The 12,545-nt window shown below is 45.0% G+C and overlaps 2 protein-coding genes across 2 annotated transcripts in view; both read right to left on the minus strand.

The window, feature by feature from the left end:
* LOC142160027 (uncharacterized) overlaps window positions 1-12,545 on the minus strand; it is a 334,423-nt gene that overhangs the window by 288,210 nt on the left and 33,668 nt on the right. The window lies entirely within an intron of this gene.
* The window catches only part of LOC142095453 (uncharacterized), a 52,688-nt gene that overhangs the window by 10,741 nt on the left and 29,402 nt on the right, over window positions 1-12,545 (minus strand). The window lies entirely within an intron of this gene.

Genomic DNA, 12,545 nt, shown 5'->3' on the forward strand with positions numbered 1-12,545 from the left:
TGATCTGCTGTACAGGCATTAATCCCAGAGAAGAGTCTTACACACAGGGCACATTGTAGTGTATCAGCTGGTTACATGGCAGCAAATTGTATATTATAACAGTGTGACTGAGTATTCCCCGAGCTGCAGTGTATGTGCTGTGTGTTTTAGTAACACTAGGTGAAATGCACTTAATAATGGGCAGTTATTTAGCCTAATTGCTCTTTGGCTGTGCTGTAGTTCTCTTATGAATCCCATAGTGAATTTCACAGTGGGTCCTGGTCCAGCAATGGAGGGAGACACAGTTACCGCTTTCAGATTACAGTACTTCAAAAGCAATACAATAAAGGTTAGGGGGAGTGACAAATAGTATATATAGGTCTTGTTCACATTCTAAAATGTATGAATGGAGGGTCCAAATATAAAGATCAATGAAGTTAATAAATGCATTACTGTTAATCATCATCATCACCATTTATTTATATAGCGCCACTAATTCCGCAGCGCTGTACAGAGAACTCATTCACATCAGTCCCTGCCCCATTGGAGCTTACAGCCCAAATTCCCTAATATAGATACACACTCACACAAACAAAGAGGGAGATAGACAGACAGAGACTAGGGACAATTTTTGATAGCAGCCAATTAACCTAGCAGTATGTTTTTGGAATGTGGGAGGAAACCGGAGCACCTGGAGGAAACCCACGCAAACACAGGGAGAACATACAAACTCCACACAGATAAGGCTATGGTCGGGAATCGAACTCATGACCCCAGTACTGTAAGGCAGAAGTGCTAACCACTAGGCCACTGTGCTGCTCTAATAAATAACATTAGATATCTACAGAATAAATGTCTCCCTTTGTTTTGAAAATGTAAATTACTTTGGTAACAGCCATGGTGGTTTGTAACAGAAAAACTCATTACTGTTAGAGAGCCGCAGCGGCCGCGGGAACCGCCTCAACTCACCACCCCTCTGGCGTCCCGGCCGTCTCTATGATGACCGGGACGTCACTTCTGGACGTTCGGGCCGACCATTGCCAGGGCAACGGCCGGACGCTGAAAACAAGTTCTATGCGCTCCGGCAAGCCAGTAGCCGGGCGCATGTGCAGGGTCCCTCACAGCCTGTGGACTGATTAAACAGTTTATGCCATTTGTTCGCCTGCACCTGAATGTGGGTTGAGGGCAGGTTCTGATTGGTTGGTTCAAGTATTTAAGGCAGGGAGGGCTTAGCCTCACTGCTGGTTACAGCGCTGTAAACCCTGTTTGCTGACTTGCTTCTGTCTGTTGTTGGATCCTGTCCTGTGGACACTCTGCCTGTCAGATTTTCTGTTGTGACCTTCTGCCTGGACTTTGGACTCTGCCTGTTTGCCCGTGACCCTGACCCTCTGGCCTGTACTTTGGACTCCGCTACTTTGCCTGTGACCCTGACCCTTGGCGTGTTTACTGACTACCCTGCTTGCTTGCGACCCTTGACCTCGGCTATCATCTGACTATCCGCTGCCTTCTATTCAGCCTCCTGGCCTGCTGCTACCGACCTGTATTGCCAACTCACACTACGCCTGGAGCTAAGTCCTGGGGGCATTTGAGTACCGTGAGCATATAAAGCTTTAAGGGAAAGGCGGCAGCTATAGGTGAAGGTCTCTGCCATCTTGTTCTGTGAGTTGATGATCAGACCGTCAGCCTAACAATTACAGAAAAGAAGTAAGAAATCTTGCCCTGATTCCATTTAAGGGGATGCAGACAGACATTTCATAACAAAGGTTTGCCATCCACAGCCCTAATGAGCTTTTTGTTCTTGTCTTTCCTGTAGTTCACTGGATGACATGTTTAAGAGCCTGTACACATAGATAATGGGGATCCTTTTATTCATTAAAAGGAGACACAACTTGTTCTTAGAGTTTGGGTTTTGCAAATGTAACCCCTATCTGTAAGCATTTGCTATATAAACGCTTTAGTATAGTATACATAGCATTAATGTCCCTGCAACTCCTGTCATGGCCGCTATGAGTCCTTATATGACTGGTCCCTCCGCTATGTCATCTTGTCAACATAATACAGTTGAGAAAGTAATTTGTGTCACTCAGTTCGAACCTGATGACATCAAGTTAGTAACAAGGGGGAGAGAGACCATCATAGGCAAAGTACTTACTACATCTGAAAATGTCAGGAGAGGAAAGTGCTATATACAATTTGCTAGAGGATCTATTTAGCACATCTAACCTCGAGTGAAAAAATAAAGAAAAAACAATTCAGTCTTTCTTTTTGTTCGGTAATATGTGTATATTTTAAAACTGTTTATTGAGAGCACAACAGAGAGCTGAAACAGTAAGAAGGATGTAGCTACTATGGACAAGAGAAGCTACCAGCAATGCTTAAGGTTATGAGAACAACATAAGTAACAATAACTATTAACATAAAATAAGACTGCAAAGTACAGCGAGGGCTAGAGCACAGGCAAGTGCTCTTTGTGTGTGTGCCCCTGTGTAGTTCCAGGCCTCTACCCCTAGTTTCCATCCCTAGCCTCCTAAACTTTAGGCCGGCCATCCCTAGTCTCCTCTCCCTTAAGCTTAGCCCTAGGCATCAGCCAGCCTCTAGGCCTCATCCAGCCCCTAGGCCTCATCAGGCCTGATCTAGCCCCTATGCCCTAGGTCACACCCACTAGCCCTAGGCCTGAGCCATTATCCCTATGCCTGAGCCACTACCCCTAGGTCTGAGCCATTATTCCTATGCCTAAGCCACTACCCCTAGGCCTGAGCCATTATCCCTATGCCTGAGCCACTACCCCTAGGCCTGAGCCACAGCCCCCTAGGCCTCACTAGGCCTCCCAGTCTGTTCCACCTACCCCAGGAACACCTTAGTAGTCCACCCCTAGCCTAATGCCCATGGTTAGTGTGTCTTATATCGCCTAGTTTTTATACGCTGTATTGTGACTGTGTACTGTACCCCCTCCCTCTATCTCTTATTGTCTCTTTTGTTGTATCATTGCTGTGTTGTATATCTCTTGTTTGCGGGTTGTGCGTGCAAGATAGTTGTCAGGGTTGGTGTGCGAGCGAGTTTAGAAGTGTAGCAGCAGTTAGGATAGGGACAGCCTAGGCAAGGAGACTGTACTTTGTTTACAGGCATTGTTTAGCAGATGAGGACATTGGAAGACCTCGAAGAGTGAGAACCCCCTGCAGTAGCAGGGACCAAGGGATTCGCTGTGGTGGACCAGCTCCCGTGAACATTGTCCGGCGAGGGCTGTTCCCCCTGGTACATTCACCTTGCGGAACTTTCCTCCCCGTATTTCACCCCATCTCCTTACAGCAAAACGAGTGCCTGGCTTACGAGACAAGGGAATCCCTCCCCTATTGATTTCGGGAACTCGGAACTACCCTTCAGCGCAGACGTCGTTGAGGAGAAAGGGGACGCTCCCGAAGACAACCAGAGACCGGCGCAGTGCGTAGGGTAAGTGTGAGTTCCTTTTCCGTTCCAGGCACCATCCATAACTCCACCTAACAGAACTACAAGTCCCAGCATGCACTGACAGCTATCGGCTGACTACTGGCAAAACATGCTGGGGCTTGTAGTTTCACAACACCTGGAGAGCTAGAGGTTGGCCAGGCCTGCACTAATCTGTCTCCAGCTGTCTTGTATTCAACCCAGCGCCATGAGTCAGCGCTCCTCCTGCTACCCTGCAGACCTGATCCAGAGTACAAAGTCAGGAGGAACCAGCTACAGTCAGTAAGAGGTGCCACACTCAACACCAAGAAGTTCCAGGTCCTAATAAAGGTGTCAGTGAACTCCGTTACAGCTGGCGCACAGTTGAATGAGTGCTTAGTGTAAGTAACACCAGTAAGTGTGGTCTGTAATGGCAAGTTATTGACTGTAAGAGGAACCCCAGTTAAAATCTGTAAAACCACTTTCCCCAACATGTTTTAAAGAGCAAAGCCCCTTAGAAGCTGAACAGGCAAGGTAACCTGAACATACTTACAGAGAATCTTTGAAATCGGAGCCTTTGGTCACAGCTTCACTCAATTTATTCAATATATATACACTGATCTGATCACTTCACTTATTATTAATGGTGTGCACAGCTCTCCAGTATGTATATGCAAGGGGACCCATCAGGGCTGTCCACTGTCTCCAGTATTCTTCGATATAGATCTACAACCCCTAATTAGAATTCACTCTTGGAATAATTACAAGGGTATTAAAATAGGAAGCAATGAAATTAAGCTCATGACATTTGCAGGTGGGATGCCGTCATATTTCCGACATTGGAATTGTCGGCAGTTATCCTGTCGACATGAAAATATCTGCAAGCTAAATGCTGACACTTCCATTCAGGTGACAGCTTCAAAATGTCGACATTCACAATGTAGACAGTCACAATGCCGAGAGCAATGCCGGTGGGTCCTACGACAATAACACCACCGTACCTGCCCCGCACAAAGCAGTTAACCTTTATTATTTATTTTTTAAAATAAATGTTTTGCGTCGGCGACTGCCGGACCCACCGGCATTGCTCTTTTAATGTCTTACATTAGTTTTCTTACTAAACTTGCAGCCTTGTCAATTGACAAGTGTAGGTGTGGTCAGCAGCACTTGGTATGGCCTAGTCCACCTTGGCTCGTGTCCTCATTCTGTTTTGCGCAAGCAGTGTGTCACACGCCGGGCGATCGGGTCATACACCTGATCCCCGTCCGCTTGCTCCTGGTCGGGTGCTGCCACCTTCGCTCCAGGTCTGCGCATGCGCAGACCCGTCCTGTCAATTTCCTCAGCTCCTCTCCCATTGGTTGGAGTTTTGGCTCCAAAGTTTAAAAGGCATCTCCCCAGTATCCTCAGTGCCTGTTCTTTATGTTTCATAGCATTCTGATGTGGCTCCTTGTCCTCTGATTCGTCTGCAGAGCTGACACTCTATTTCAGGCGCTTCTCCTTTGTTCCTGTGGAATCTGCTGACTGCTGTACAAACACCTCCTGAGTGTTCTGTCGCCATTCCAGTGGTAACCAGTCGTCTGCAGAGCTGACACTCTATTTCAAGCGCTTCTCCTCTGTTCCTGTGGAATCTGCTGACTGCTGAACTACACCTCCTGAGTGTTCTGGCGCCGTTCCAGTGGTAACCAGTCGTCTGCAGAGCTGACACTCTATTTCAAGCGCTTCTCCTTTGTTCCTGTGGAATCTGCTGACTACTGAACTAACACCTCCTGAGTGTTCTGTCGCCATTCCAGTGGTAACCAGTTGTCTGCAGAGCTGACACTCTATTTCAAGCGCTTCTCCTTTGTTCCTGTGGAATCTGCTGACTACTGAACTAACACCTCCTGGGTGTTCTGTTGCTATTCCAGTGGTAACCAGTTGTCTGCAGAGCTGACACTCTATTTCAAGCGCTTCTCCTCTGTTCCTGTGGAATCTGCTGACTACTGAACTAACACCTCCTGAGTGTTCTGTCGCCATTCCAGTGGTAACCAGTTGTCTGCAGAGCTGACACTCTATTTCAAGCGCTTCTCCTCTGTTCCTGTGGAATCTGCTGACTGCTGTACAAACACCTCCTGAGTGTTCTGCCGCCATTTCAGTGGTAACCTGTCGTCTGCAGAGCTGACACTCTACTATTGCCGACCCCTCAGGCTTGTCCCTCTAAGAAGTTCCTCCTAGTTACTCCTAGCAAGGGCCGCGACCTGCAAGGAGAAGCAGCTAAGCCCACCACCTTGCGACTGGTCCCTGGTGAATACCATCTCCTTGTAAGACTCCGCGCCTTGCTGGGGTGTTATATCTAGATTACGGCAGGATCCTGTTCATCTACCATTCTGGCATCAGAACTGTGACACAGTGCAGGGTTGGTGGAATGAACAGAGTCAGCTGAATGTAGTTAAACAAGTGAGAAGTGCTGGAGGATCTGGACAGTTTGGGCGCAGAGAGCAGAGTGCAAAAATAAGGTAGAGGTGAGAACAAGTCAATAATGCTAATTACCACTGCAGGGCATATGGTGCTTGTTGGTGTAGTAATATCATTTATAACTAATATATAAAACCATCTTTTAGAAAATTATCGAAAACTATACAGGAGTAGAAACTAACTGTATATGAAGCCACTAGATTTGTCAGAAACTTGGAAAACAAATGTTGGTTCACATTAACTGTATATGTGGTTTTACATTTATAGTTGTTTATTTAATATTTATTTTGTCTTAACTATATGAAACTTATTAGCCATTAGCTGTGTGTACCATAATATTAATTATACAGAATTTGCTATACTATATTGTAATGTAACATTTATACGTATCTGTATAGCTGCAGTTTACTCTACTCTGAAGTCGATTGATTCAATAGGAATTACCAAGATACTATCAACACTAGCAGACAGATAGGAGACTGAGGCTAAACAAATCAGTTAACTCATACTTATTCATTTAATCTTTTATTGTATTGAATGGTACTGGGGATGTTAAGCGGGCGAAGCAGAGTATAGCATCTGTATAGAACTAAATACAGCCATTATTCACATTTAGACATCGAAGAACATCTGTGTGCCCGGGTCCCCCTTACCTCCCACATGACCAAGATGATTACTGCAACATCGAATGGGTTAATACCTCTGTACTAAGGGAGTAAAGATATATATTTTATGTATGGGCGCTGTGGTGCCAGCCAGAATCGGCGCACAATGCCAGAAAGGGCTAAGTCCCGGTTCTGGGAGTGTAAATATCATTATTTTCATATTGTTCATGTATTGATTTATGAGATAATATGCCATGTTGGAAGACAGGAACACCCATGCAATTTACGTCTTTTCATCTCAGAGTATCTATTTTGCTACCTTTCTATACTGTGTAGCTTTTTTATCCTGTGTCTTAGAACCTGTCTGGATAATGGAACAGCAAGTGATTCACATATCTGCAAAATCACAGATTAATTTTCTTAAATTTAAATGGTGTTATCTCAAAGTCTATAGAATATTACATCCCGAGTGTAAACATTGGACGTAATATCTCAGACTTTGTGGTGCCAGCTAGGATCAGGGGGGGTGGATTGCCTCCTGCAAGGGTATGTGTGTAAAACTGTATAAAAAGAGCCCTGTTTGACAATGTTATGTACTATTCCATGTGTAACCTCAAAGTAGCGTGTAACGGTCCTTATTGGGACTTCTTGAGCTAATAAACATTACTGCTTCAAGAACCTGTGATAGTTTCTGTGACCTACAGGTTAGACCAATCTAATCCATTATCTGGCTTTTCTGAGGCTGGGACCCAGTGTCTGGTACAAACCCTCTGCCCACTACCCTGCAGCTCTAGCCATTGAGATAGGCCAGGGAGAACTATCCACAACAACCCTGATCTGAAGGAAGAGGTCAGGGGTACCAGTCCAGGTTCCAAGCGAGGGGGTACTCTAGCAGCTAGTTACCCAGAAGGAAGTGGTTCTAGGTGCCGGTGAAGGAGCCTAGTGGTGACAGTAGAGCTTCTCCTACTGCATTTAGAGGGGCAAAATTGGGATAAAGAAAGGGGACATTGGCAAAGCAAGCCCAGCTGGTGCCCAGAAACACGATGGCATAGGAGGTCCACCTTGTCACAATCTAACACTATTCTCATTGTCCTGGCCAATGACCTTCCACTAAAGCTCTGGAAAATTAGTTGTTTTCCAACACTTGGAATTACCTTGATTGCGGTAGAGGGGAAAAAGTCTAATTCATAAATCGCAGAGTAAAACATTTACCAGTATCAACAACATTATTTATGTAATCGCTATTTTTGATACATCCGTTGGCTGCAACAAATATGTTTTGCAGTATTAAAATTTAAAACTGTAAAATTCATACCTGCACCGAGTTTACTAAAGGGTGTTCAAGTGTTCCCCAATGTTACCAACAAGTATAGTATAGTATACCGTCAGTTATGGTCTAGGGCAGGGGTAGGCAACCTGCGGCTCTCCAGGTGTTGTGAAACTACAAGTCCCAGCATGCTTTGCCAATAGATAATCAGCAGATAAGTGTCAAGGCATGCTGGGATTTGTAGTTTCACAACACCTGGAGAGCCGCAGGTTGCCTACCCCTGGTCTAGGGGGTTATTTATTATCCATCTTATACTTTCAGGATTGAAAGACTGTGTATTGAATTCCAGGAAGACTATGCTGAGTATCATTAACTGGAGGACAGTATAGCCCTGCAGTTAGCTTTCATACAGCCTATTCAAAAAAAGAGTTTAAATGAGGTGACTCAACAAAGACTGTGTCACAAAGAGTTATAAGAGTGATCTACCGAACCTGTGGTCGGGGGGATCCCTCCTCCTGAAGAGTCATCTAACACTTATGGCCACAAAACTTAGATACTTGTGGCCATATTATTATTATTATTATTTTTCCCAACCTTTCTGATGACTGGATGTTCTATTAAAAACAAGACTTTTCTAATGACTGGATGTGTATAAATTAGTTATTACAGTGGAGACATTTAATACTCACCTAGTAAAGGGAGCTGCTTTTTGTTTCAGGCATAGAATTGCTTTTAAACATTAATGTTCTATATCTGTCTTTTTAGTTTTTTTACAAAAATACAATATCAATATATTTACTATTAGTGAATCTCATTGTGTGTGTCCAGGGTACACAGTAATACGTCATAATGATGTGCACTGGGGACCTAATTTAGAGTAGTTAGTATGTTGGAGATATAATGACAGGTTTACAAATGTATTAATAGGTTTTATTGTGCATACACACTGCTCACACATTTATATGTGAAGTACATATAACTCTACACTGGCTTTTATAAATTAACATAAAATGTGTCAATGGCTATTGGCTATTTGACCACAGGGTCAAATGGTAAACTTATTAGCATGGAGTCAATTGATAGGTTCAAGCCTATTTCCTGTTATATATATATAAAAAACAATTCTACATATAAAGTATACAAATGTATAAAAGTCCTTTCTTAAGGTTTTAAACAATGATAGGAAATTCTCTGGCATCCTTTTGATCAATCAACTCCACTGCACCTGGACAAATCATCCCCGATCTTTCCTTTACTTTGTCTCATATATACAATGCCTTGACCTCATCCTTTTTCAATAATGCAGGATGTAAATTGCCTACTTCAGAATATCAGAACAAGAAACAAACATATCTAATGCCAGTTAGACAATTCAACTTCCATTTTTTTGTTCAGTAATCTCAAACTGTAAATAATGAAAAATGATTAAAACTAGAAATCTCAGTGTCACGGGCACTAGGAGTCTTTACCCAGGGATCACCAGATGGTAGGCTTACCAGAGCAATGTAGATGGTAATAGGGTACTCTGGTAGCTGGGTGATCACGGAACATGAAATGATGGCCGATGAGATGCTCAGGAAAGTCTATGACTAGCAACACTGGTAATAATGAGGTAATGATACACAAGGAACTGTAGGGACAAGGACACGTGAAGGTAGTCAGTGGTCTGCAATAGCAAGTTGTACCACTGCTATAGTGAGGAGGAATGTCCAACAGAAACAAGGAGGTGATGAGAGTCAGCGGTCTGCGGGTAGCAAGTTGTACCGCTGTCTGTATATATATGTGAGGAGGTGCACGGGGGAAGACTGCAACACAGGATATACACAGGCACCTTATACACGATCCACAGTAATATGCACAATATAGGTATATATATATGTAAATGACTGATCAGGTCTGCAATCTAGAAAGTCTCTTGAAGTAGTCCAGCACAATGATAACACAGTCAATGATGGCAATAGACTCAGCGGATAGCAGACTCCAGAGAGAACCAAACACAGTCCAGCAAGATATGCAATACACAGCACAGTCAATGAGAAGTATGCATACCGTGGTTCAGCAGTAGCAGTCAGATGGGATTGCAGCGGTACCTGAGCGGCTGGAGGCCGACTGGATAGGAAGTCCCTGGATAGGAGAAGCAGCGGTCTAGCAGGTGCAGCGCACAGGCGAGTAGACCGACAGGGACACGAATCCACAGGAGTCAGCAACACGTGGAACTGGACTCATAGGAAACCCAGGGGAATGGAGATGATCCAGCAGAGGGTAGTAGAAGAGATACAAATCCAATGCTGACAGGAGGGTAGAGGCAGTGGAACACGTGAAGGCGTGGAAAGTGGATCAGCAGGAGATGGACGATAGCGCTGACCACAGGGCAGGACTCAGCGGCACACGGAGGTAACCAGTAGCAACCACAGGAACCAACAGCGATGGGAAACAGGAGTGCAGCGCAGGGCAGGAGCTGTAGATCACGAAGTGTAGCAGATGGTAATGAAAAGCGGCAGTCTCGAGGAAGTCACAGCAAAGATGAGATGAGAGTGTAGTGCACGGAGGCAGCGGATAGTAATCAGCTGGCAGTCACGATGTTGAACACAGGCGAGTTGCAAGCAGGAGACTGTAGTGCACAGAGACAGCGGATAGTAGTCAGCTGGCAGTCACGATGTTGAACACAGGCGAGTTGCAAGCAGGAGACTGTAGTGCACGGAGGCAGCGGATAGTAGTCAGCTGGCGGTCACGATGCTGAACACAGGCGAGTTGCAAGCAGGAGACTGTAGTGCACGGAGGCAGCGGATAGTAGTCGGCTGGCAGTCACGATGTTGAACACAGGCGAGTTGCAAGCAGGAGACTGTAGTGCACGGAGGCAGCGGATAGAAATCAGCAAACAGACTTGATGAGAAGCAGGTGAGTGAGGTAAAAGCTGGAGTGCACGGAGGCAGCGGATAGCGATGAGTAAACAGTCACATTGATATATAAAATAACGTTGAAGTGGTGTAGAAGACTGTAGTGCACGGAGGCAGCGGATAGGAATCAGCAAACAGTCATGATGATACAGTTGATGGTAGAAGTGGTATGGAACCACAGTAGTAGAAGTGGTTTGGAAACCACAGGAATCAGCAGCGCTGAATAAACGAGTAATACAGGAACACCTTCAGAGACTCATGAGGAATGAGACTCCAAGATCAGCCAACGTGGTAGTGACCACAGGTGCTTAATATAGGGAGGTTGCCTGATCTGCCAATTAAGTTAAAGGGGTATACACTGAAGTATAGAAAAGGGCTGCGCATGCGCAGACCCTCAGGATGGTGGACGGCCACGGTTCCTAAATGTCCGGGAAGAGGCACTCACGGTCCGGTGAGTGACAGTACCCCCCCTTTTAAAGGTGGGCACAGAACGCCTGGAACCAGGCTTGTCCGGATTTTTGGAGTAAAACTTCTTCAAAAGGGCAGGAGCATTAAGATCTTCAGCTTTGATCCAAGAGCGCTCCTCAGGACCAAAGCCCTTCCAATGAACGAGGAAGTGGAGGACTCCTCGCGAAATTTTTGCATCTAGTACCTCGGTAATCTCAAAATCCTCCTCCTGATGGACTTGAACTGGCTGCGGAGCTGAGGGAGGAGTTGAAAAACGGTTGATAATAAGAGGTTTGAGCAAAGATACATGGAAGGCATTAGAAATCCGAAGACTCTTAGGAAGAAGGAGTTTCACACATACTGGATTGATAACTTGAATGATCCTATATGGACCAATAAAACGAGGGGCGAATTTCATGGATGGAACCTTCAAACGAATATTTTTTGTGGATAACCAGACACGATCTCCAATTTTTAGTGGTGGAATAGCCCGCCTCTTCTTATCAGCGAAAGATTTATATTTGACAGATGTCTTCTTCAAACAGGTTCTAACCTGAGACCAGATATTTTTAAAGGTCTGACAAACAGTCTCCACCGCAGGAACTTGGGTGGGCGGGAGGGCAGGAAATTCCGGAAAAGACGGATGGTGACCGTAGACCACAAAGAATGGAGTTTTGGATGATGACTCATGGTACATGTTGTTATGGGCGAACTCAGCCCAAGGGAGTAACTCTACCCAGTTGTCTTGATTGGCTGATGAAAATATCCTTATAAAAGTCTCAAGATCTTGATTGACACGTTCGGTTTGTCCATTGGATTGTGGATGGTAAGAAGATGAGAGTGCTAATCGTATGCCCAAGGTTTTACAAAGGGCTCGCCAGAATCTGGACACGAATTGTACTCCTCTATCAGACACAATCTCAGATGGACATCCATGGATACGGAAGATCTCTTTAATGAAATGTTCAGCCAGGATAGACGAGGAAGGCAAACCAGACAGAGGGATGAAATGAGCCATCTTCGAAAATCTGTCCACTACCACCCAAATAGTGTTATGGTTCTTACTAGGTGGTAAGTCAGTAACGAAATCCATACTAATATGGGTCCATGGTTTGGACGGAATGGGTAGTGGTCGCAGCAACCCTGCTGGGGTTCTGCGGGAGGATTTGAATTGCGAACATAATTCACAGGAAGCAATGAACTCTTTGACGTCTCTCCTCATTGAAGGCCACCAGTAACTTCGAGAGAGGATCTCAAAAGTCTTGTGTTCACCGGCGTGTCCAGAAAAACGAGAGGCATGGAACCACGAAAGGATTTTCCTCCTTAAAGTAGGAGGCACGAGGGTCTTCCCAAATGGTAGCGTTTTGGTGGATGAAGCAGCCAGTGAGATACATTTGGGGTCTAGAATGGTATGGTTGGAAACCTCTTCTATATCAGAGGACGTAGCAAAGGCTCTAGATAAGGCATCAGCTTTTTTGT

The sequence above is a fragment of the Mixophyes fleayi genome, chromosome 6 (genome assembly GCF_038048845.1).
Source record: "Mixophyes fleayi isolate aMixFle1 chromosome 6, aMixFle1.hap1, whole genome shotgun sequence".
Taxonomy (NCBI): Eukaryota; Metazoa; Chordata; class Amphibia; order Anura; family Limnodynastidae; genus Mixophyes; species Mixophyes fleayi.